The sequence below is a fragment of the Brachyhypopomus gauderio genome, chromosome 6 (genome assembly GCF_052324685.1).
Source record: "Brachyhypopomus gauderio isolate BG-103 chromosome 6, BGAUD_0.2, whole genome shotgun sequence".
Lineage (NCBI taxonomy): Eukaryota > Metazoa > Chordata > Actinopteri > Gymnotiformes > Hypopomidae > Brachyhypopomus > Brachyhypopomus gauderio.
In genome coordinates, this window is record NC_135216.1 from 3,673,135 (window position 1) to 3,695,512 (window position 22,378).

General features: G+C 40.6%; 29 non-coding genes across 29 annotated transcripts; all 29 read left to right on the forward strand.

The window, feature by feature from the left end:
* Positions 1-237: 237 nt before the first annotated feature.
* trnac-gca (transfer RNA cysteine (anticodon GCA)) lies at positions 238-309 on the forward strand. The gene has a single exon. It is a non-coding gene; the product is annotated as a tRNA-Cys (tRNA).
* A 656-nt stretch (positions 310-965) lies between these two features.
* On the forward strand, positions 966-1,037 carry trnac-gca (transfer RNA cysteine (anticodon GCA)). Its single transcript has one exon. It is a non-coding gene; the product is annotated as a tRNA-Cys (tRNA).
* A 656-nt stretch (positions 1,038-1,693) lies between these two features.
* trnac-gca (transfer RNA cysteine (anticodon GCA)) lies at positions 1,694-1,765 on the forward strand. Its single transcript has one exon. It is a non-coding gene; the product is annotated as a tRNA-Cys (tRNA).
* Positions 1,766-2,421: 656 nt separating this feature from the next.
* On the forward strand, positions 2,422-2,493 carry trnac-gca (transfer RNA cysteine (anticodon GCA)). The gene has a single exon. It is a non-coding gene; the product is annotated as a tRNA-Cys (tRNA).
* A 656-nt stretch (positions 2,494-3,149) lies between these two features.
* Positions 3,150-3,221, forward strand: trnac-gca (transfer RNA cysteine (anticodon GCA)). The gene has a single exon. It is a non-coding gene; the product is annotated as a tRNA-Cys (tRNA).
* A 656-nt stretch (positions 3,222-3,877) lies between these two features.
* trnac-gca (transfer RNA cysteine (anticodon GCA)) lies at positions 3,878-3,949 on the forward strand. Its single transcript has one exon. It is a non-coding gene; the product is annotated as a tRNA-Cys (tRNA).
* A 656-nt stretch (positions 3,950-4,605) lies between these two features.
* Positions 4,606-4,677, forward strand: trnac-gca (transfer RNA cysteine (anticodon GCA)). Its single transcript has one exon. It is a non-coding gene; the product is annotated as a tRNA-Cys (tRNA).
* A 656-nt stretch (positions 4,678-5,333) lies between these two features.
* On the forward strand, positions 5,334-5,405 carry trnac-gca (transfer RNA cysteine (anticodon GCA)). The gene has a single exon. It is a non-coding gene; the product is annotated as a tRNA-Cys (tRNA).
* A 656-nt stretch (positions 5,406-6,061) lies between these two features.
* Positions 6,062-6,133, forward strand: trnac-gca (transfer RNA cysteine (anticodon GCA)). The gene has a single exon. It is a non-coding gene; the product is annotated as a tRNA-Cys (tRNA).
* A 656-nt stretch (positions 6,134-6,789) lies between these two features.
* On the forward strand, positions 6,790-6,861 carry trnac-gca (transfer RNA cysteine (anticodon GCA)). Its single transcript has one exon. It is a non-coding gene; the product is annotated as a tRNA-Cys (tRNA).
* A 656-nt stretch (positions 6,862-7,517) lies between these two features.
* On the forward strand, positions 7,518-7,589 carry trnac-gca (transfer RNA cysteine (anticodon GCA)). The gene has a single exon. It is a non-coding gene; the product is annotated as a tRNA-Cys (tRNA).
* Positions 7,590-8,245: 656 nt separating this feature from the next.
* trnac-gca (transfer RNA cysteine (anticodon GCA)) lies at positions 8,246-8,317 on the forward strand. Its single transcript has one exon. It is a non-coding gene; the product is annotated as a tRNA-Cys (tRNA).
* A 656-nt stretch (positions 8,318-8,973) lies between these two features.
* Positions 8,974-9,045, forward strand: trnac-gca (transfer RNA cysteine (anticodon GCA)). Its single transcript has one exon. It is a non-coding gene; the product is annotated as a tRNA-Cys (tRNA).
* Positions 9,046-9,701: 656 nt separating this feature from the next.
* Positions 9,702-9,773, forward strand: trnac-gca (transfer RNA cysteine (anticodon GCA)). Its single transcript has one exon. It is a non-coding gene; the product is annotated as a tRNA-Cys (tRNA).
* A 656-nt stretch (positions 9,774-10,429) lies between these two features.
* trnac-gca (transfer RNA cysteine (anticodon GCA)) lies at positions 10,430-10,501 on the forward strand. The gene has a single exon. It is a non-coding gene; the product is annotated as a tRNA-Cys (tRNA).
* A 656-nt stretch (positions 10,502-11,157) lies between these two features.
* On the forward strand, positions 11,158-11,229 carry trnac-gca (transfer RNA cysteine (anticodon GCA)). Its single transcript has one exon. It is a non-coding gene; the product is annotated as a tRNA-Cys (tRNA).
* Positions 11,230-12,613: 1,384 nt separating this feature from the next.
* Positions 12,614-12,685, forward strand: trnac-gca (transfer RNA cysteine (anticodon GCA)). The gene has a single exon. It is a non-coding gene; the product is annotated as a tRNA-Cys (tRNA).
* Positions 12,686-13,341: 656 nt separating this feature from the next.
* Positions 13,342-13,413, forward strand: trnac-gca (transfer RNA cysteine (anticodon GCA)). The gene has a single exon. It is a non-coding gene; the product is annotated as a tRNA-Cys (tRNA).
* Positions 13,414-14,069: 656 nt separating this feature from the next.
* On the forward strand, positions 14,070-14,141 carry trnac-gca (transfer RNA cysteine (anticodon GCA)). Its single transcript has one exon. It is a non-coding gene; the product is annotated as a tRNA-Cys (tRNA).
* Positions 14,142-14,797: 656 nt separating this feature from the next.
* Positions 14,798-14,869, forward strand: trnac-gca (transfer RNA cysteine (anticodon GCA)). The gene has a single exon. It is a non-coding gene; the product is annotated as a tRNA-Cys (tRNA).
* Positions 14,870-16,253: 1,384 nt separating this feature from the next.
* trnac-gca (transfer RNA cysteine (anticodon GCA)) lies at positions 16,254-16,325 on the forward strand. The gene has a single exon. It is a non-coding gene; the product is annotated as a tRNA-Cys (tRNA).
* Positions 16,326-16,981: 656 nt separating this feature from the next.
* On the forward strand, positions 16,982-17,053 carry trnac-gca (transfer RNA cysteine (anticodon GCA)). Its single transcript has one exon. It is a non-coding gene; the product is annotated as a tRNA-Cys (tRNA).
* A 656-nt stretch (positions 17,054-17,709) lies between these two features.
* trnac-gca (transfer RNA cysteine (anticodon GCA)) lies at positions 17,710-17,781 on the forward strand. The gene has a single exon. It is a non-coding gene; the product is annotated as a tRNA-Cys (tRNA).
* Positions 17,782-18,437: 656 nt separating this feature from the next.
* Positions 18,438-18,509, forward strand: trnac-gca (transfer RNA cysteine (anticodon GCA)). The gene has a single exon. It is a non-coding gene; the product is annotated as a tRNA-Cys (tRNA).
* Positions 18,510-19,165: 656 nt separating this feature from the next.
* On the forward strand, positions 19,166-19,237 carry trnac-gca (transfer RNA cysteine (anticodon GCA)). Its single transcript has one exon. It is a non-coding gene; the product is annotated as a tRNA-Cys (tRNA).
* Positions 19,238-19,893: 656 nt separating this feature from the next.
* Positions 19,894-19,965, forward strand: trnac-gca (transfer RNA cysteine (anticodon GCA)). The gene has a single exon. It is a non-coding gene; the product is annotated as a tRNA-Cys (tRNA).
* Positions 19,966-20,621: 656 nt separating this feature from the next.
* trnac-gca (transfer RNA cysteine (anticodon GCA)) lies at positions 20,622-20,693 on the forward strand. Its single transcript has one exon. It is a non-coding gene; the product is annotated as a tRNA-Cys (tRNA).
* A 656-nt stretch (positions 20,694-21,349) lies between these two features.
* Positions 21,350-21,421, forward strand: trnac-gca (transfer RNA cysteine (anticodon GCA)). Its single transcript has one exon. It is a non-coding gene; the product is annotated as a tRNA-Cys (tRNA).
* A 656-nt stretch (positions 21,422-22,077) lies between these two features.
* trnac-gca (transfer RNA cysteine (anticodon GCA)) lies at positions 22,078-22,149 on the forward strand. Its single transcript has one exon. It is a non-coding gene; the product is annotated as a tRNA-Cys (tRNA).
* The last annotated feature ends 229 nt before the right edge of the window (positions 22,150-22,378 follow it).

Below are 22,378 nucleotides of genomic sequence, written 5' to 3' on the forward strand. Positions count from 1 at the left end.
ATAATATCATCCAGCAGTCACTGCTCAGGAAGTGCCAATGTGTTTAAAAATGGATTCCTGAGAAAAGCATTTGTTCAGGATTTACGCCACTGGGCGAGCATTTTTACTGTTACTCAAAGCATTCCTTTAGATTGTCACCTTCCAAAATCTCCTGTAAGCTCCACATCAGGTATCTTGTGAGCTTGTGTTTTTCCTGCTCATGTGCTCACATTGAGGTTGCAAATAACACTTCCTGCTGGGGGTATAGCTCAGTGGTAGAGCATTTGACTGCAGATCAAGAGGTCCCCAGTTCAACTCTGGGTGCCCCCTAGTGGCATCTGAAAGTGTTTGCTTTACCCTGTTTGATGTGATACTATGCAATTCTTGCCTTTTAAACATTTCGTATATGACCTTTTCAAGCAGTCCAATTCATTTTCAGTCAGATATCTTACGACATTGTTCTCTCTCAATCATCACTCATTAAAGGCTGCTGATTTCATTCCCAAACATATATCTTGTAATACTGGTGAATCTCATCATTACAGCATTTGAGGACACTCATGATATCTCAATTTAACGACGCATGTGATTGGAATTCAAGTTATTACCACTTCTTCTCTAAATGGTCCTCATCGCAAACTTGAAAGACCTTCTGGCTGCTTGCAATTTCAACATGCACATGATATTTTGCTCATAGAGTGCACCCTTTGAACAAGTCCAAAAATATGTCATATGGATGGTGCCATTTCATAATATCATCCAGCAGTCACTGCTTAGGAAGTGCCAATGTGTTTAAAAATGGATTCCTGAGAAAAGCATTTGTTCAGGATTTACGCCACTGGGCGAGCATTTTTACTGTTACTCAAAGCATTCCTTTAGATTGTCACCTTCCAAAATCTCCTCTAAGCTCCACATCAGGTATCTTGTGAGCTTGTGTTTTTCCTGCTCATGTGCTCACATTGAGGTTGCAAATAACACTTCCTGCTGGGGGTATAGCTCAGTGGTAGAGCATTTGACTGCAGATCAAGAGGTCCCCAGTTCAACTCTGGGTGCCCCCTAGTGGCATCTGGTAGTGTTTGCTTTACCCTGTTTGTTGTGATACTATGCAATTCTTGCCTTTTAAACATTTCGTATATGACCTTTTCAAGCAGTCCAATTCATTTTCAGTCAGATATCTTACGACATTGTTCTCTCTCAATCATCACTCATTAAAGGCTGCTGATTTCATTCCCAAACATATATCTTGTAATACTGGTGAATCTCATCATTACAGCATTTGAGGACGCTCATGATATCTCAATTTAACGACGCATGTGATTGGAATTGAAGTTATTACCACTTCTTCTCTAAATGGTCCTCATCGCAAACTTGAAAGACCTTCTGGCTGCTTGCAATTTCAACATGCACATGATATTTTGCTCATAGAGTGCACCCTTTGAACAAGTCCAAAAATATGTCATATGGATGGTGCCATTTCATAATATCATCCAGCAGTCACTGCTCAGGAAGTGCCAATGTGTTTAAAAATGGATTCCTGAGAAAAGCATTTGTTCAGGATTTACGCCACTGGGCGAGCATTTTTACTGTTACTCAAAGCATTCCTTTAGATTGTCACCTTCCAAAATCTCCTCTAAGCTCCACATCAGGTATCTTGTGAGCTTGTGTTTTTCCTGCTCATGTGCTCACATTGAGGTTGCAAATCACACTTCCTGCTGGGGGTATAGCTCAGTGGTAGAGCATTTGACTGCAGATCAAGAGGTCCCCAGTTCAACTCTGGGTGCCCCCTAGTGGCATCTGGTAGTGTTTGCTTTACCCTGTTTGTTGTGATACTATGCAATTCTTGCCTTTTAAACATTTCGTATATGACCTTTTCAAGCAGTCCAATTCATTTTCAGTCAGATATCTTACGACATTGTTCTCTCTCAATCATCACTCATTAAAGGCTGCTGATTTTATTCCCAAACATATATCTTGTAATACTGGTGAATCTCATCATTACAGCATTTGAGGACACTCATGATATCTCAATTTAACGACGCATGTGATTGGAATTCAAGTGATTACCACTTCTTCTCTAAATGGTCCTCATCGCAAACTTGAAAGACCTTCTGGCTGCTTGCAATTTCAACATGCACATGATATTTTGCTCATAGAGTGCACCCTTTGAACAAGTCCAAAAATATGTCATATGGATGGTGCCATTTCATAATATCATCCAGCAGTCACTGCTCAGGAAGTGCCAATGTGTTTAAAAATGGATTCCTGAGAAAAGCATTTGTTCAGGATTTACGCCACTGGGCGAGCATTTTTACTGTTACTCAAAGCATTCCTTTAGATTGTCACCTTCCAAAATCTCCTGTAAGCTCCACATCAGGTATCTTGTGAGCTTGTGTTTTTCCTGCTCATGTGCTCACATTGAGGTTGCAAATAACACTTCCTGCTGGGGGTATAGCTCAGTGGTAGAGCATTTGACTGCAGATCAAGTGGTCCCCAGTTCAACTCTGGGTGCCCCCTAGTGGCATCTGAAAGTGTTTGCTTTACCCTGTTTGATGTGATACTATGCAATTCTTGCCTTTTAAACATTTCGTATATGACCTTTTCAAGCAGTCCAATTCATTTTCAGTCAGATATCTTACGACATTGTTCTCTCTCAGTCATCACTCATTAAAGGCTGCTGATTTCATTCCCAAACATATATCTTGTAATACTGGTGAATCTCATCATTACAGCATTTGAGGACGCTCATGATATCTCAATTTAACGACGCATGTGATTGGAATTCAAGTTATTACCACTTCTTCTCTAAATGGTCCTCATTGCAAACTTGAAAGACCTTCTGGCTGCTTGCAATTTCAACATGCACATGATATTTTGCTCATAGAGTGCACCCTTTGAACAAGTCCAAAAATATGTCATATGGATGGTGCCATTTCATAATATCATCCAGCAGTCACTGCTCAGGAAGTGCCAATGTGTTTAAAAATGGATTCCTGAGAAAAGCATTTGTTCAGGATTTACGCCACTGGGCGAGCATTTTTACTGTTACTCAAAGCATTCCTTTAGATTGTCACCTTCCAAAATCTCCTGTAAGCTCCACATCAGGTATCTTGTGAGCTTGTGTTTTTCCTGCTCATGTGCTCACATTGAGGTTGCAAATAACACTTCCTGCTGGGGGTATAGCTCAGTGGTAGAGCATTTGACTGCAGATCAAGAGGTCCCCAGTTCAACTCTGGGTGCCCCCTAGTGGCATCTGAAAGTGTTTGCTTTACCCTGTTTGATGTGATACTATGCAATTCTTGCCTTTTAAACATTTCGTATATGACCTTTTCAAGCAGTCCAATTCATTTTCAGTCAGATATCTTACGACATTGTTCTCTCTCAATCATCACTCATTAAAGGCTGCTGATTTCATTCCCAAACATATATCTTGTAATACTGGTGAATCTCATCATTACAGCATTTGAGGACGCTCATGATATCTCAATTTAACGACGCATGTGATTGGAATTCAAGTTATTACCACTTCTTCTCTAAATGGTCCTCATTGCAAACTTGAAAGACCTTCTGGCTGCTTGCAATTTCAACATGCACATGATATTTTGCTCATAGAGTGCACCCTTTGAACAAGTCCAAAAATATGTCATATGGATGGTGCCATTTCATAATATCATCCAGCAGTCACTGCTCAGGAAGTGCCAATGTGTTTAAAAATGGATTCCTGAGAAAAGCATTTGTTCAGGATTTACGCCACTGGGCGAGCATTTTTACTGTTACTCAAAGCATTCCTTTAGATTGTCACCTTCCAAAATCTCCTCTAAGCTCCACATCAGGTATCTTGTGAGCTTGTGTTTTTCCTGCTCATGTGCTCACATTGAGGTTGCAAATCACACTTCCTGCTGGGGGTATAGCTCAGTGGTAGAGCATTTGACTGCAGATCAAGAGGTCCCCAGTTCAACTCTGGGTGCCCCCTAGTGGCATCTGGTAGTGTTTGCTTTACCCTGTTTGTTGTGATACTATGCAATTCTTGCCTTTTAAACATTTCGTATATGACCTTTTCAAGCAGTCCAATTCATTTTCAGTCAGATATCTTACGACAATGTTCTCTCTCAATCATCACTCATTAAAGGCTGCTGATTTCATTCCCAAACATATATCTTGTAATACTGGTGAATCTCATCATTACAGCATTTGAGGACGCTCATGATATCTCAATTTAACGACGCATGTGATTGGAATTCAAGTTATTACCACTTCTTCTCTAAATGGTCCTCATCGCAAACTTGAAAGACCTTCTGGCTGCTTGCAATTTCAACATGCACATGATATTTTGCTCATAGAGTGCACCCTTTGAACAAGTCCAAAAATATGTCATATGGATGGTGCCATTTCATAATATCATCCAGCAGTCACTGCTCAGGAAGTGCCAATGTGTTTAAAAATGGATTCCTGAGAAAAGCATTTGTTCAGGATTTACGCCACTGGGCGAGCATTTTTACTGTTACTCAAAGCATTCCTTTAGATTGCCACCTTCTAAAATCTCCTGTAAGCTCCACATCAGGTATCTTGTCAGCTTGTGTTTTTCCTGCTCATGTGCTCACATTGAGGTTGCAAATCACACTTCCTGCTGGGGGTATAGCTCAGTGGTAGAGCATTTGACTGCAGATCAAGAGGTCCCCAGTTCAACTCTGGGTGCCCCCTAGTGGCATCTGAAAGTCTTTGCTTTACCCTGTTTGATGTGATACTATGCAATTCTTGCCTTTTAAACATTTCGTATATGACCTTTTCAAGCAGTCCAATTCATTTTCAGTCAGATATCTTACGACATTGTTCTCTCTCAATCATCACTCATTAAAGGCTGCTGATTTCATTCCCAAACATATATCTTGTAATACTGGTGAATCTCATCATTACAGCATTTGAGGACGCTCATGATATCTCAATTTAACGACGCATGTGATTGGAATTGAAGTTATTACCACTTCTTCTCTAAATGGTCCTCATCGCAAACTTGAAAGACCTTCTGGCTGCTTGCAATTTCAACATGCACATGATATTTTGCTCATAGAGTGCACCCTTTGAACAAGTCCAAAAATATGTCATATGGATGGTGCCATTTCATAATATCATCCAGCAGTCACTGCTCAGGAAGTGCCAATGTGTTTAAAAATGGATTCCTGAGAAAAGCATTTGTTCAGGATTTACGCCACTGGGCGAGCATTTTTACTGTTACTCAAAGCATTCCTTTAGATTGTCACCTTCCAAAATCTCCTGTAAGCTCCACATCAGGTATCTTGTGAGCTTGTGTTTTTCCTGCTCATGTGCTCACATTGAGGTTGCAAATGACACTTCCTGCTGGGGGTATAGCTCAGTGGTAGAGCATTTGACTGCAGATCAAGAGGTCCCCAGTTCAACTCTGGGTGCCCCCTAGTGGCATCTGAAAGTCTTTGCTTTACCCTGTTTGATGTGATACTATGCAATTCTTGCCTTTTAAACATTTCGTATATGACCTTTTCAAGCAGTCCAATTCATTTTCAGTCAGATATCTTACGACATTGTTCTCTCTCAATCATCACTCATTAAAGGCTGCTGATTTCATTCCCAAACATATATCTTGTAATACTGGTGAATCTCATCATTACAGCATTTGAGGACGCTCATGATATCTCAATTTAACGACGCATGTGATTGGAATTGAAGTTATTACCACTTCTTCTCTAAATGGTCCTCATCGCAAACTTGAAAGACCTTCTGGCTGCTTGCAATTTCAACATGCACATGATATTTTGCTCATAGAGTGCACCCTTTGAACAAGTCCAAAAATATGTCATATGGATGGTGCCATTTCATAATATCATCCAGCAGTCACTGCTCAGGAAGTGCCAATGTGTTTAAAAATGGATTCCTGAGAAAAGCATTTGTTCAGGATTTACGCCACTGGGCGAGCATTTTTACTGTTACTCAAAGCATTCCTTTAGATTGCCACCTTCCAAAATCTCCTGTAAGCTCCACATCAGGTATCTTGTCAGCTTGTGTTTTTCCTGCTCATGTGCTCACATTGAGGTTGCAAATCGCACATCCTGCTGGGGGTATAGCTCAGTGGTAGAGCATTTGACTGCAGATCAAGAGGTCCCCAGTTCAACTCTGGGTGCCCCCTAGTGGCATCTGGAAGTGTTTGCTTTACCCTGTTTGTTGTGATACTATGCAATTCTTGCCTTTTAAACATTTCGAATATGACCTTTTCAAGCAGTCCAATTCATTTTCAGTCAGATATCTTACGACATTGTTCTCTCTCAATCATCACTCATTAAAGGCTGCTGATTTCATTCCCAAACATATATCTTGTAATACTGGTGAATCTCATCATTACAGCATTTGAGGACACTCATGATATCTCAATTTAACGACGCATGTGATTGGAATTCAAGTGATTACCACTTCTTCTCTAAATGGTCCTCATCGCAAACTTGAAAGACCTTCTGGCTGCTTGCAATTTCAACATGCACATGATATTTTGCTCATAGAGTGCACCCTTTGAACAAGTCCAAAAATATGTCATATGGATGGTGCCATTTCATAATATCATCCAGCAGTCACTGCTCAGGAAGTGCCAATGTGTTTAAAAATGGATTCCTGAGAAAAGCATTTGTTCAGGATTTACGCCACTGGGCGAGCATTTTTACTGTTACTCAAAGCATTCCTTTAGATTGCCACCTTCCAAAATCTCCTGTAAGCTCCACATCAGGTATCTTGTCAGCTTGTGTTTTTCCTGCTCATGTGCTCACATTGAGGTTGCAAATCGCACTTCCTGCTGGGGGTATAGCTCAGTGGTAGAGCATTTGACTGCAGATCAAGAGGTCCCCAGTTCAACTCTGGGTGCCCCCTAGTGGCATCTGGAAGTGTTTGCTTTACCCTGTTTGTTGTGATACTATGCAATTCTTGCCTTTTAAACATTTCGAATATGACCTTTTCAAGCAGTCCAATTCATTTTCAGTCAGATATCTTACGACATTGTTCTCTCTCAATCATCACTCATTAAAGGCTGCTGATTTCATTCCCAAACATATATCTTGTAATACTGGTGAATCTCATCATTACAGCATTTGAGGACACTCATGATATCTCAATTTAACGACGCATGTGATTGGAATTCAAGTGATTACCACTTCTTCTCTAAATGGTCCTCATCGCAAACTTGAAAGACCTTCTGGCTGCTTGCAATTTCAACATGCACATGATATTTTGCTCATAGAGTGCACCCTTTGAACAAGTCCAAAAATATGTCATATGGATGGTGCCATTTCATAATATCATCCAGCAGTCACTGCTCAGGAAGTGCCAATGTGTTTAAAAATGGATTCCTGAGAAAAGCATTTGTTCAGGATTTACGCCACTGGGCGAGCATTTTTACTGTTACTCAAAGCATTCCTTTAGATTGTCACCTTCCAAAATCTCCTCTAAGCTCCACATCAAGTATCTTGTGAGCTTGTGTTTTTCCTGCTCATGTGCTCACATTGAGGTTGCAAATCACACTTCCTGCTGGGGGTATAGCTCAGTGGTAGAGCATTTGACTGCAGATCAAGAGGTCCCCAGTTCAACTCTGGGTGCCCCCTAGTGGCATCTGAAAGTCTTTGCTTTACCCTGTTTGATGTGATACTATGCAATTCTTGCCTTTTAAACATTTCGTATATGACCTTTTCAAGCAGTCCAATTCATTTTCAGTCAGATATCTTACGACATTGTTCTCTCTCAATCATCACTCATTAAAGGCTGCTGATTTCATTCCCAAACATATATCTTGTAATACTGGTGAATCTCATCATTACAGCATTTGAGGACGCTCATGATATCTCAATTTAACGACGCATGTGATTGGAATTGAAGTTATTACCACTTCTTCTCTAAATGGTCCTCATCGCAAACTTGAAAGACCTTCTGGCTGCTTGCAATTTCAACATGCACATGATATTTTGCTCATAGAGTGCACCCTTTGAACAAGTCCAAAAATATGTCATATGGATGGTGCCATTTCATAATATCATCCAGCAGTCACTGCTCAGGAAGTGCCAATGTGTTTAAAAATGGATTCCTGAGAAAAGCATTTGTTCAGGATTTACGCCACTGGGCGAGCATTTTTACTGTTACTCAAAGCATTCCTTTAGATTGTCACCTTCCAAAATCTCCTCTAAGCTCCACATCAGGTATCTTGTGAGCTTGTGTTTTTCCTGCTCATGTGCTCACATTGAGGTTGCAAATCACACTTCCTGCTGGGGGTATAGCTCAGTGGTAGAGCATTTGACTGCAGATCAAGAGGTCCCCAGTTCAACTCTGGGTGCCCCCTAGTGGCATCTGGTAGTGTTTGCTTTACCCTGTTTGTTGTGATACTATGCAATTCTTGCCTTTTAAACATTTCGTATATGACCTTTTCAAGCAGTCCAATTCATTTTCAGTCAGATATCTTACGACATTGTTCTCTCTCAATCATCACTCATTAAAGGCTGCTGATTTCATTCCCAAACATATATCTTGTAATACTGGTGAATCTCATCATTACAGCATTTGAGGACGCTCATGATATCTCAATTTAACGACGCATGTGATTGGAATTGAAGTTATTACCACTTCTTCTCTAAATGGTCCTCATCGCAAACTTGAAAGACCTTCTGGCTGCTTGCAATTTCAACATGCACATGATATTTTGCTCATAGAGTGCACCCTTTGAACAAGTCCAAAAATATGTCATATGGATGGTGCCATTTCATAATATCATCCAGCAGTCACTGCTCAGGAAGTGCCAATGTGTTTAAAAATGGATTCCTGAGAAAAGCATTTGTTCAGGATTTACGCCACTGGGCGAGCATTTTTACTGTTACTCAAAGCATTCCTTTAGATTGTCACCTTCCAAAATCTCCTCTAAGCTCCACATCAGGTATCTTGTGAGCTTGTGTTTTTCCTGCTCATGTGCTCACATTGAGGTTGCAAATCACACTTCCTGCTGGGGGTATAGCTCAGTGGTAGAGCATTTGACTGCAGATCAAGAGGTCCCCAGTTCAACTCTGGGTGCCCCCTAGTGGCATCTGGTAGTGTTTGCTTTACCCTGTTTGTTGTGATACTATGCAATTCTTGCCTTTTAAACATTTCGTATATGACCTTTTCAAGCAGTCCAATTCATTTTCAGTCAGATATCTTACGACATTGTTCTCTCTCAATCATCACTCATTAAAGGCTGCTGATTTCATTCCCAAACATATATCTTGTAATACTGGTGAATCTCATCATTACAGCATTTGAGGACGCTCATGATATCTCAATTTAACGACGCATGTGATTGGAATTCAAGTGATTACCACTTCTTCTCTAAATGGTCCTCATCGCAAACTTGAAAGACCTTCTGGCTGCTTGCAATTTCAACATGCACATGATATTTTGCTCATAGAGTGCACCCTTTGAACAAGTCCAAAAATATGTCATATGGATGGTGCCATTTCATAATATCATCCAGCAGTCACTGCTCAGGAAGTGCCAATGTGTTTAAAAATGGATTCCTGAGAAAAGCATTTGTTCAGGATTTACGCCACTGGGCGAGCATTTTTACTGTTACTCAAAGCATTCCTTTAGATTGCCACCTTCCAAAATCTCCTGTAAGCTCCACATCAGGTATCTTGTCAGCTTGTGTTTTTCCTGCTCATGTGCTCACATTGAGGTTGCAAATCGCACTTCCTGCTGGGGGTATAGCTCAGTGGTAGAGCATTTGACTGCAGATCAAGAGGTCCCCAGTTCAACTCTGGGTGCCCCCTAGTGGCATCTGGAAGTGTTTGCTTTACCCTGTTTGTTGTGATACTATGCAATTCTTGCCTTTTAAACATTTCGAATATGACCTTTTCAAGCAGTCCAATTCATTTTCAGTCAGATATCTTACGACATTGTTCTCTCTCAATCATCACTCATTAAAGGCTGCTGATTTCATTCCCAAACATATATCTTGTAATACTGGTGAATCTCATCATTACAGCATTTGAGGACACTCATGATATCTCAATTTAACGACGCATGTGATTGGAATTCAAGTGATTACCACTTCTTCTCTAAATGGTCCTCATCGCAAACTTGAAAGACCTTCTGGCTGCTTGCAATTTCAACATGCACATGATATTTTGCTCATAGAGTGCACCCTTTGAACAAGTCCAAAAATATGTCATATGGATGGTGCCATTTCATAATATCATCCAGCAGTCACTGCTCAGGAAGTGCCAATGTGTTTAAAAATGGATTCCTGAGAAAAGCATTTGTTCAGGATTTACGCCACTGGGCGAGCATTTTTACTGTTACTCAAAGCATTCCTTTAGATTGTCACCTTCCAAAATCTCCTCTAAGCTCCACATCAGGTATCTTGTGAGCTTGTGTTTTTCCTGCTCATGTGCTCACATTGAGGTTGCAAATCACACTTCCTGCTGGGGGTATAGCTCAGTGGTAGAGCATTTGACTGCAGATCAAGAGGTCCCCAGTTCAACTCTGGGTGCCCCCTAGTGGCATCTGAAAGTCTTTGCTTTACCCTGTTTGATGTGATACTATGCAATTCTTGCCTTTTAAACATTTCGTATATGACCTTTTCAAGCAGTCCAATTCATTTTCAGTCAGATATCTTACGACATTGTTCTCTCTCAATCATCACTCATTAAAGGCTGCTGATTTCATTCCCAAACATATATCTTGTAATACTGGTGAATCTCATCATTACAGCATTTGAGGACGCTCATGATATCTCAATTTAACGACGCATGTGATTGGAATTGAAGTTATTACCACTTCTTCTCTAAATGGTCCTCATCGCAAACTTGAAAGACCTTCTGGCTGCTTGCAATTTCAACATGCACATGATATTTTGCTCATAGAGTGCACCCTTTGAACAAGTCCAAAAATATGTCATATGGATGGTGCCATTTCATAATATCATCCAGCAGTCACTGCTCAGGAAGTGCCAATGTGTTTAAAAATGGATTCCTGAGAAAAGCATTTGTTCAGGATTTACGCCACTGGGCGAGCATTTTTACTGTTACTCAAAGCATTCCTTTAGATTGTCACCTTCCAAAATCTCCTGTAAGCTCCACATCAGGTATCTTGTGAGCTTGTGTTTTTCCTGCTCATGTGCTCACATTGAGGTTGCAAATCACACTTCCTGCTGGGGGTATAGCTCAGTGGTAGAGCATTTGACTGCAGATCAAGAGGTCCCCAGTTCAACTCTGGGTGCCCCCTAGTGGCATCTGAAAGTCTTTGCTTTACCCTGTTTGTTGTGATACTATGCAATTCTTGCCTTTTAAACATTTCGTATATGACCTTTTCAAGCAGTCCAATTCATTTTCAGTCAGATATCTTACGACATTGTTCTCTCTCAATCATCACTCATTAAAGGCTGCTGATTTCATTCCCAAACATATATCTTGTAATACTGGTGAATCTCATCATTACAGCATTTGAGGACACTCATGATATCTCAATTTAACGACGCATGTGATTGGAATTCAAGTTATTACCACTTCTTCTCTAAATGGTCCTCATCGCAAACTTGAAAGACCTTCTGGCTGCTTGCAATTTCAACATGCACATGATATTTTGCTCATAGAGTGCACCCTTTGAACAAGTCCAAAAATATGTCATATGGATGGTGCCATTTCATAATATCATCCAGCAGTCACTGCTTAGGAAGTGCCAATGTGTTTAAAAATGGATTCCTGAGAAAAGCATTTGTTCAGGATTTACGCCACTGGGCGAGCATTTTTACTGTTACTCAAAGCATTCCTTTAGATTGTCACCTTCCAAAATCTCCTGTAAGCTCCACATCAGGTATCTTGTGAGCTTGTGTTTTTCCTGCTCATGTGCTCACATTGAGGTTGCAAATAACACTTCCTGCTGGGGGTATAGCTCAGTGGTAGAGCATTTGACTGCAGATAAAGAGGTCCCCAGTTCAACTCTGGGTGCCCCCTAGTGGCATCTGGTAGTGTTTGCTTTACCCTGTTTGTTGTGATACTATGCAATTCTTGCCTTTTAAACATTTCGTATATGACCTTTTCAAGCAGTCCAATTCATTTTCAGTCAGATATCTTACGACATTGTTCTCTCTCAATCATCACTCATTAAAGGCTGCTGATTTCATTCCCAAACATATATCTTGTAATACTGGTGAATCTCATCATTACAGCATTTGAGGACACTCATGATATCTCAATTTAACGACGCATGTGATTGGAATTCAAGTGATTACCACTTCTTCTCTAAATGGTCCTCATCGCAAACTTGAAAGACCTTCTGGCTGCTTGCAATTTCAACATGCACATGATATTTTGCTCATAGAGTGCACCCTTTGAACAAGTCCAAAAATATGTCATATGGATGGTGCCATTTCATAATATCATCCAGCAGTCACTGCTCAGGAAGTGCCAATGTGTTTAAAAATGGATTCCTGAGAAAAGCATTTGTTCAGGATTTACGCCACTGGGCGAGCATTTTTACTGTTACTCAAAGCATTCCTTTAGATTGTCACCTTCCAAAATCTCCTGTAAGCTCCACATCAGGTATCTTGTGAGCTTGTGTTTTTCCTGCTCATGTGCTCACATTGAGGTTGCAAATAACACTTCCTGCTGGGGGTATAGCTCAGTGGTAGAGCATTTGACTGCAGATCAAGAGGTCCCCAGTTCAACTCTGGGTGCCCCCTAGTGGCATCTGAAAGTGTTTGCTTTACCCTGTTTGATGTGATACTATGCAATTCTTGCCTTTTAAACATTTCGTATATGACCTTTTCAAGCAGTCCAATTCATTTTCAGTCAGATATCTTACGACATTGTTCTCTCTCAATCATCACTCATTAAAGGCTGCTGATTTCATTCCCAAACATATATCTTGTAATACTGGTGAATCTCATCATTACAGCATTTGAGGACGCTCATGATATCTCAATTTAACGACGCATGTGATTGGAATTCAAGTTATTACCACTTCTTCTCTAAATGGTCCTCATTGCAAACTTGAAAGACCTTCTGGCTGCTTGCAATTTCAACATGCACATGATATTTTGCTCATAGAGTGCACCCTTTGAACAAGTCCAAAAATATGTCATATGGATGGTGCCATTTCATAATATCATCCAGCAGTCACTGCTCAGGAAGTGCCAATGTGTTTAAAAATGGATTCCTGAGAAAAGCATTTGTTCAGGATTTACGCCACTGGGCGAGCATTTTTACTGTTACTCAAAGCATTCCTTTAGATTGTCACCTTCCAAAATCTCCTGTAAGCTCCACATCAGGTATCTTGTGAGCTTGTGTTTTTCCTGCTCATGTGCTCACATTGAGGTTGCAAATCACACTTCCTGCTGGGGGTATAGCTCAGTGGTAGAGCATTTGACTGCAGATCAAGAGGCCCCCAGTTCAACTCTGGGTGCCCCCTAGTGGCATCTGAAAGTCTTTGCTTTACCCTGTTTGATGTGATACTATGCAATTCTTGCCTTTTAAACATTTCGTATAGGACCTTTTCAAGCAGTCCAATTCATTTTCAGTCAGATATCTTACGACATTGTTCTCTCTCAATCATCACTCATTAAAGGCTGCTGATTTCATTCCCAAACATATATCTTGTAATACTGGTGAATCTCATCATTACAGCATTTGAGGACGCTCATGATATCTCAATTTAACGACGCATGTGATTGGAATTGAAGTTATTACCACTTCTTCTCTAAATGGTCCTCATCGCAAACTTGAAAGACCTTCTGGCTGCTTGCAATTTCAACATGCACATGATATTTTGCTCATAGAGTGCACCCTTTGAACAAGTCCAAAAATATGTCATATGGATGGTGCCATTTCATAATATCATCCAGCAGTCACTGCTTAGGAAGTGCCAATGTGTTTAAAAATGGATTCCTGAGAAAAGCATTTGTTCAGGATTTACGCCACTGGGCGAGCATTTTTACTGTTACTCAAAGCATTCCTTTAGATTGTCACCTTCCAAAATCTCCTCTAAGCTCCACATCAGGTATCTTGTGAGCTTGTGTTTTTCCTGCTCATGTGCTCACATTGAGGTTGCAAATCACACTTCCTGCTGGGGGTATAGCTCAGTGGTAGAGCATTTGACTGCAGATCAAGAGGTCCCCAGTTCAACTCTGGGTGCCCCCTAGTGGCATCTGGTAGTGTTTGCTTTACCCTGTTTGTTGTGATACTATGCAATTCTTGCCTTTTAAACATTTCGTATATGACCTTTTCAAGCAGTCCAATTCATTTTCAGTCAGATATCTTACGACATTGTTCTCTCTCAATCATCACTCATTAAAGGCTGCTGATTTCATTCCCAAACATATATCTTGTAATACTGGTGAATCTCATCATTACAGCATTTGAGGACACTCATGATATCTCAATTTAACGACGCATGTGATTGGAATTCAAGTGATTACCACTTCTTCTCTAAATGGTCCTCATCGCAAACTTGAAAGACCTTCTGGCTGCTTGCAATTTCAACATGCACATGATATTTTGCTCATAGAGTGCACCCTTTGAACAAGTCCAAAAATATGTCATATGGATGGTGCCATTTCATAATATCATCCAGCAGTCACTGCTCAGGAAGTGCCAATGTGTTTAAAAATGGATTCCTGAGAAAAGCATTTGTTCAGGATTTACGCCACTGGGCGAGCATTTTTACTGTTACTCAAAGCATTCCTTTAGATTGTCACCTTCCAAAATCTCCTGTAAGCTCCACATCAGGTATCTTGTCAGCTTGTGTTTTTCCTGCTCATGTGCTCACATTGAGGTTGCAAATAACACTTCCTGCTGGGGGTATAGCTCAGTGGTAGAGCATTTGACTGCAGATCAAGAGGTCCCCAGTTCAACTCTGGGTGCCCCCTAGTGGCATCTGAAAGTGTTTGCTTTACCCTGTTTGATGTGATACTATGCAATTCTTGCCTTTTAAACATTTCGTATATGACCTTTTCAAGCAGTCCAATTCATTTTCAGTCAGATATCTTACGACATTGTTCTCTCTCAATCATCACTCATTAAAGGCTGCTGATTTCATTCCCAAACATATATCTTGTAATACTGGTGAATCTCATCATTACAGCATTTGAGGACACTCATGATATCTCAATTTAACGACGCATGTGATTGGAATTCAAGTTATTACCACTTCTTCTCTAAATGGTCCTCATCGCAAACTTGAAAGACCTTCTGGCTGCTTGCAATTTCAACATGCACATGATATTTTGCTCATAGAGTGCACCCTTTGAACAAGTCCAAAAATATGTCATATGGATGGTGCCATTTCATAATATCATCCAGCAGTCACTGCTTAGGAAGTGCCAATGTGTTTAAAAATGGATTCCTGAGAAAAGCATTTGTTCAGGATTTACGCCACTGGGCGAGCATTTTTACTGTTACTCAAAGCATTCCTTTAGATTGTCACCTTCCAAAATCTCCTCTAAGCTCCACATCAGGTATCTTGTGAGCTTGTGTTTTTCCTGCTCATGTGCTCACATTGAGGTTGCAAATAACACTTCCTGCTGGGGGTATAGCTCAGTGTTAGAGCATTTGACTGCAGATCAAGAGGTCCCCAGTTCAACTCTGGGTGCCCCCTAGTGGCATCTGGTAGTGTTTGCTTTACCCTGTTTGTTGTGATACTATGCAATTCTTGCCTTTTAAACATTTCGTATATGACCTTTTCAAGCAGTCCAATTCATTTTCAGTCAGATATCTTACGACATTGTTCTCTCTCAATCATCACTCATTAAAGGCTGCTGATTTCATTCCCAAACATATATCTTGTAATACTGGTGAATCTCATCATTACAGCATTTGAGGACGCTCATGATATCTCAATTTAACGACGCATGTGATTGGAATTCAAGTTATTACCACTTCTTCTCTAAATGGTCCTCATTGCAAACTTGAAAGACCTTCTGGCTGCTTGCAATTTCAACATGCACATGATATTTTGCTCATAGAGTGCACCCTTTGAACAAGTCCATAAATATGTCATATGGATGGTGCCATTTCATAATATCATCCAGCAGTCACTGCTCAGGAAGTGCCAATGTGTTTAAAAATGGATTCCTGAGAAAAGCATTTGTTCAGGATTTACGCCACTGGGCGAGCATTTTTACTGTTACTCAAAGCATTCCTTTAGATTGTCACCTTCCAAAATCTCCTCTAAGCTCCACATCAGGTATCTTGTGAGCTTGTGTTTTTCCTGCTCATGTGCTCACATTGAGGTTGCAAATCACACTTCCTGCTGGGGGTATAGCTCAGTGGTAGAGCATTTGACTGCAGATCAAGAGGTCCCCAGTTCAACTCTGGGTGCCCCCTAGTGGCATCTGGTAGTGTTTGCTTTACCCTGTTTGTTGTGATACTATGCAATTCTTGCCTTTTAAACATTTCGTATATGACCTTTTCAAGCAGTCCAATTCATTTTCAGTCAGATATCTTACGACAATGTTCTCTCTCAATCATCACTCATTAAAGGCTGCTGATTTCATTCCCAAACATATATCTTGTAATACTGGTGAATCTCATCATTACAGCATTTGAGGACGCTCATGATATCTCAATTTAACGACGCATGTGATTGGAATTCAAGTTATTACCACTTCTTCTCTAAATGGTCCTCATCGCAAACTTGAAAGACCTTCTGGCTGCTTGCAATTTCAACATGCACATGATATTTTGCTCATAGAGTGCACCCTTTGAACAAGTCCAAAAATATGTCATATGGATGGTGCCATTTCATAATATCATCCAGCAGTCACTGCTCAGGAAGTGCCAATGTGTTTAAAAATGGATTCCTGAGAAAAGCATTTGTTCAGGATTTACGCCACTGGGCGAGCATTTTTACTGTTACTCAAAGCATTCCTTTAGATTGTCACCTTCCAAAATCTCCTGTAAGCTCCACATCAGGTATCTTGTGAGCTTGTGTTTTTCCTGCTCATGTGCTCACATTGAGGTTGCAAATCACACTTCCTGCTGGGGGTATAGCTCAGTGGTAGAGCATTTGACTGCAGATCAAGAGGTCCCCAGTTCAACTCTGGGTGCCCCCTAGTGGCATCTGAAAGTCTTTGCTTTACCCTGTTTGATGTGATACTATGCAATTCTTGCCTTTTAAACATTTCGTATATGACCTTTTCAAGCAGTCCAATTCATTTTCAGTCAGATATCTTACGACATTGTTCTCTCTCAATCATCACTCATTAAAGGCTGCTGATTTCATTCCCAAACATATATCTTGTAATACTGGTGAATCTCATCATTACAGCATTTGAGGACGCTCATGATATCTCAATTTAACGACGCATGTGATTGGAATTGAAGTTATTACCACTTCTTCTCTAAATGGTCCTCATCGCAAACTTGAAAGACCTTCTGGCTGCTTGCAATTTCAACATGCACATGATATTTTGCTCATAGAGTGCACCCTTTGAACAAGTCCAAAAATATGTCATATGGATGGTGCCATTTCATAATATCATCCAGCAGTCACTGCTCAGGAAGTGCCAATGTGTTTAAAAATGGATTCCTGAGAAAAGCATTTGTTCAGGATTTACGCCACTGGGCGAGCATTTTTACTGTTACTCAAAGCATTCCTTTAGATTGTCACCTTCCAAAATCTCCTCTAAGCTCCACATCAGGTATCTTGTGAGCTTGTGTTTTTCCTGCTCATGTGCTCACATTGAGGTTGCAAATCACACTTCCTGCTGGGGGTATAGCTCAGTGGTAGAGCATTTGACTGCAGATCAAGAGGTCCCCAGTTCAACTCTGGGTGCCCCCTAGTGGCATCTGGTAGTGTTTGCTTTACCCTGTTTGTTGTGATACTATGCAATTCTTGCCTTTTAAACATTTCGTATATGACCTTTTCAAGCAGTCCAATTCATTTTCAGTCAGATATCTTACGACATTGTTCTCTCTCAATCATCACTCATTAAAGGCTGCTGATTTCATTCCCAAACATATATCTTGTAATACTGGTGAATCTCATCATTACAGCATTTGAGGACGCTCATGATATCTCAATTTAACGACGCATGTGATTGGAATTGAAGTTATTACCACTTCTTCTCTAAATGGTCCTCATCGCAAACTTGAAAGACCTTCTGGCTGCTTGCAATTTCAACATGCACATGATATTTTGCTCATAGAGTGCACCCTTTGAACAAGTCCAAAAATATGTCATATGGATGGTGCCATTTCATAATATCATCCAGCAGTCACTGCTCAGGAAGTGCCAATGTGTTTAAAAATGGATTCCTGAGAAAAGCATTTGTTCAGGATTTACGCCACTGGGCGAGCATTTTTACTGTTACTCAAAGCATTCCTTTAGATTGTCACCTTCCAAAATCTCCTCTAAGCTCCACATCAGGTATCTTGTGAGCTTGTGTTTTTCCTGCTCATGTGCTCACATTGAGGTTGCAAATCACACTTCCTGCTGGGGGTATAGCTCAGTGGTAGAGCATTTGACTGCAGATCAAGAGGTCCCCAGTTCAACTCTGGGTGCCCCCTAGTGGCATCTGGTAGTGTTTGCTTTACCCTGTTTGTTGTGATACTATGCAATTCTTGCCTTTTAAACATTTCGTATATGACCTTTTCAAGCAGTCCAATTCATTTTCAGTCAGATATCTTACGACATTGTTCTCTCTCAATCATCACTCATTAAAGGCTGCTGATTTCATTCCCAAACATATATCTTGTAATACTGGTGAATCTCATCATTACAGCATTTGAGGACGCTCATGATATCTCAATTTAACGACGCATGTGATTGGAATTCAAGTGATTACCACTTCTTCTCTAAATGGTCCTCATCGCAAACTTGAAAGACCTTCTGGCTGCTTGCAATTTCAACATGCACATGATATTTTGCTCATAGAGTGCACCCTTTGAACAAGTCCAAAAATATGTCATATGGATGGTGCCATTTCATAATATCATCCAGCAGTCACTGCTCAGGAAGTGCCAATGTGTTTAAAAATGGATTCCTGAGAAAAGCATTTGTTCAGGATTTACGCCACTGGGCGAGCATTTTTACTGTTACTCAAAGCATTCCTTTAGATTGCCACCTTCCAAAATCTCCTGTAAGCTCCACATCAGGTATCTTGTCAGCTTGTGTTTTTCCTGCTCATGTGCTCACATTGAGGTTGCAAATCGCACATCCTGCTGGGGGTATAGCTCAGTGGTAGAGCATTTGACTGCAGATCAAGAGGTCCCCAGTTCAACTCTGGGTGCCCCCTAGTGGCATCTGGAAGTGTTTGCTTTACCCTGTTTGTTGTGATACTATGCAATTCTTGCCTTTTAAACATTTCGAATATGACCTTTTCAAGCAGTCCAATTCATTTTCAGTCAGATATCTTACGACATTGTTCTCTCTCAATCATCACTCATTAAAGGCTGCTGATTTCAATCCCAAACATATATCTTGTAATACTGGTGAATCTCATCATTACAGCATTTGAGGACACTCATGATATCTCAATTTAACGACGCATGTGATTGGAATTCAAGTGATTACCACTTCTTCTCTAAATGGTCCTCATCGCAAACTTGAAAGACCTTCTGGCTGCTTGCAATTTCAACATGCACATGATATTTTGCTCATAGAGTGCACCCTTTGAACAAGTCCAAAAATATGTCATATGGATGGTGCCATTTCATAATATCATCCAGCAGTCACTGCTCAGGAAGTGCCAATGTGTTTAAAAATGGATTCCTGAGAAAAGCATTTGTTCAGGATTTACGCCACTGGGCGAGCATTTTTACTGTTACTCAAAGCATTCCTTTAGATTGTCACCTTCCAAAATCTCCTCTAAGCTCCACATCAGGTATCTTGTGAGCTTGTGTTTTTCCTGCTCATGTGCTCACATTGAGGTTGCAAATCACACTTCCTGCTGGGGGTATAGCTCAGTGGTAGAGCATTTGACTGCAGATCAAGAGGTCCCCAGTTCAACTCTGGGTGCCCCCTAGTGGCATCTGGTAGTGTTTGCTTTACCCTGTTTGTTGTGATACTATGCAATTCTTGCCTTTTAAACATTTCGTATATGACCTTTTCAAGCAGTCCAATTCATTTTCAGTCAGATATCTTACGACATTGTTCTCTCTCAATCATCACTCATTAAAGGCTGCTGATTTCATTCCCAAACATATATCTTGTAATACTGGTGAATCTCATCATTACAGCATTTGAGGACGCTCATGATATCTCAATTTAACGACGCATGTGATTGGAATTGAAGTTATTACCACTTCTTCTCTAAATGGTCCTCATCGCAAACTTGAAAGACCTTCTGGCTGCTTGCAATTTCAACATGCACATGATATTTTGCTCATAGAGTGCACCCTTTGAACAAGTCCAAAAATATGTCATATGGATGGTGCCATTTCATAATATCATCCAGCAGTCACTGCTCAGGAAGTGCCAATGTGTTTAAAAATGGATTCCTGAGAAAAGCATTTGTTCAGGATTTACGCCACTGGGCGAGCATTTTTACTGTTACTCAAAGCATTCCTTTAGATTGTCACCTTCCAAAATCTCCTCTAAGCTCCACATCAGGTATCTTGTGAGCTTGTGTTTTTCCTGCTCATGTGCTCACATTGAGGTTGCAAATCACACTTCCTGCTGGGGGTATAGCTCAGTGGTAGAGCATTTGACTGCAGATCAAGAGGTCCCCAGTTCAACTCTGGGTGCCCCCTAGTGGCATCTGGTAGTGTTTGCTTTACCCTGTTTGTTGTGATACTATGCAATTCTTGCCTTTTAAACATTTCGTATATGACCTTTTCAAGCAGTCCAATTCATTTTCAGTCAGATATCTTACGACATTGTTCTCTCTCAATCATCACTCATTAAAGGCTGCTGATTTCATTCCCAAACATATATCTTGTAATACTGGTGAATCTCATCATTACAGCATTTGAGGACGCTCATGATATCTCAATTTAACGACGCATGTGATTGGAATTCAAGTGATTACCACTTCTTCTCTAAATGGTCCTCATCGCAAACTTGAAAGACCTTCTGGCTGCTTGCAATTTCAACATGCACATGATATTTTGCTCATAGAGTGCACCCTTTGAACAAGTCCAAAAATATGTCATATGGATGGTGCCATTTCATAATATCATCCAGCAGTCACTGCTCAGGAAGTGCCAATGTGTTTAAAAATGGATTCCTGAGAAAAGCATTTGTTCAGGATTTACGCCACTGGGCGAGCATTTTTACTGTTACTCAAAGCATTCCTTTAGATTGCCACCTTCCAAAATCTCCTGTAAGCTCCACATCAGGTATCTTGTCAGCTTGTGTTTTTCCTGCTCATGTGCTCACATTGAGGTTGCAAATCGCACATCCTGCTGGGGGTATAGCTCAGTGGTAGAGCATTTGACTGCAGATCAAGAGGTCCCCAGTTCAACTCTGGGTGCCCCCTAGTGGCATCTGGAAGTGTTTGCTTTACCCTGTTTGTTGTGATACTATGCAATTCTTGCCTTTTAAACATTTCGAATATGACCTTTTCAAGCAGTCCAATTCATTTTCAGTCAGATATCTTACGACATTGTTCTCTCTCAATCATCACTCATTAAAGGCTGCTGATTTCAATCCCAAACATATATCTTGTAATACTGGTGAATCTCATCATTACAGCATTTGAGGACACTCATGATATCTCAATTTAACGACGCATGTGATTGGAATTCAAGTGATTACCACTTCTTCTCTAAATGGTCCTCATCGCAAACTTGAAAGACCTTCTGGCTGCTTGCAATTTCAACATGCACATGATATTTTGCTCATAGAGTGCACCCTTTGAACAAGTCCAAAAATATGTCATATGGATGGTGCCATTTCATAATATCATCCAGCAGTCACTGCTCAGGAAGTGCCAATGTGTTTAAAAATGGATTCCTGAGAAAAGCATTTGTTCAGGATTTACGCCACTGGGCGAGCATTTTTACTGTTACTCAAAGCATTCCTTTAGATTGTCACCTTCCAAAATCTCCTGTAAGCTCCACATCAGGTATCTTGTCAGCTTGTGTTTTTCCTGCTCATGTGCTCACATTGAGGTTGCAAATAACACTTCCTGCTGGGGGTATAGCTCAGTGGTAGAGCATTTGACTGCAGATCAAGAGGTCCCCAGTTCAACTCTGGGTGCCCCCTAGTGGCATCTGAAAGTGTTTGCTTTACCCTGTTTGTTGTGATACTATGCAATTCTTGCCTTTTAAACATTTCGTATATGACCTTTTCAAGCAGTCCAATTCATTTTCAGTCAGATATCTTACGACATTGTTCTCTCTCAATCATCACTCATTAAAGGCTGCTGATTTCATTCCCAAACATATATCTTGTAATACTGGTGAATCTCATCATTACAGCATTTGAGGACACT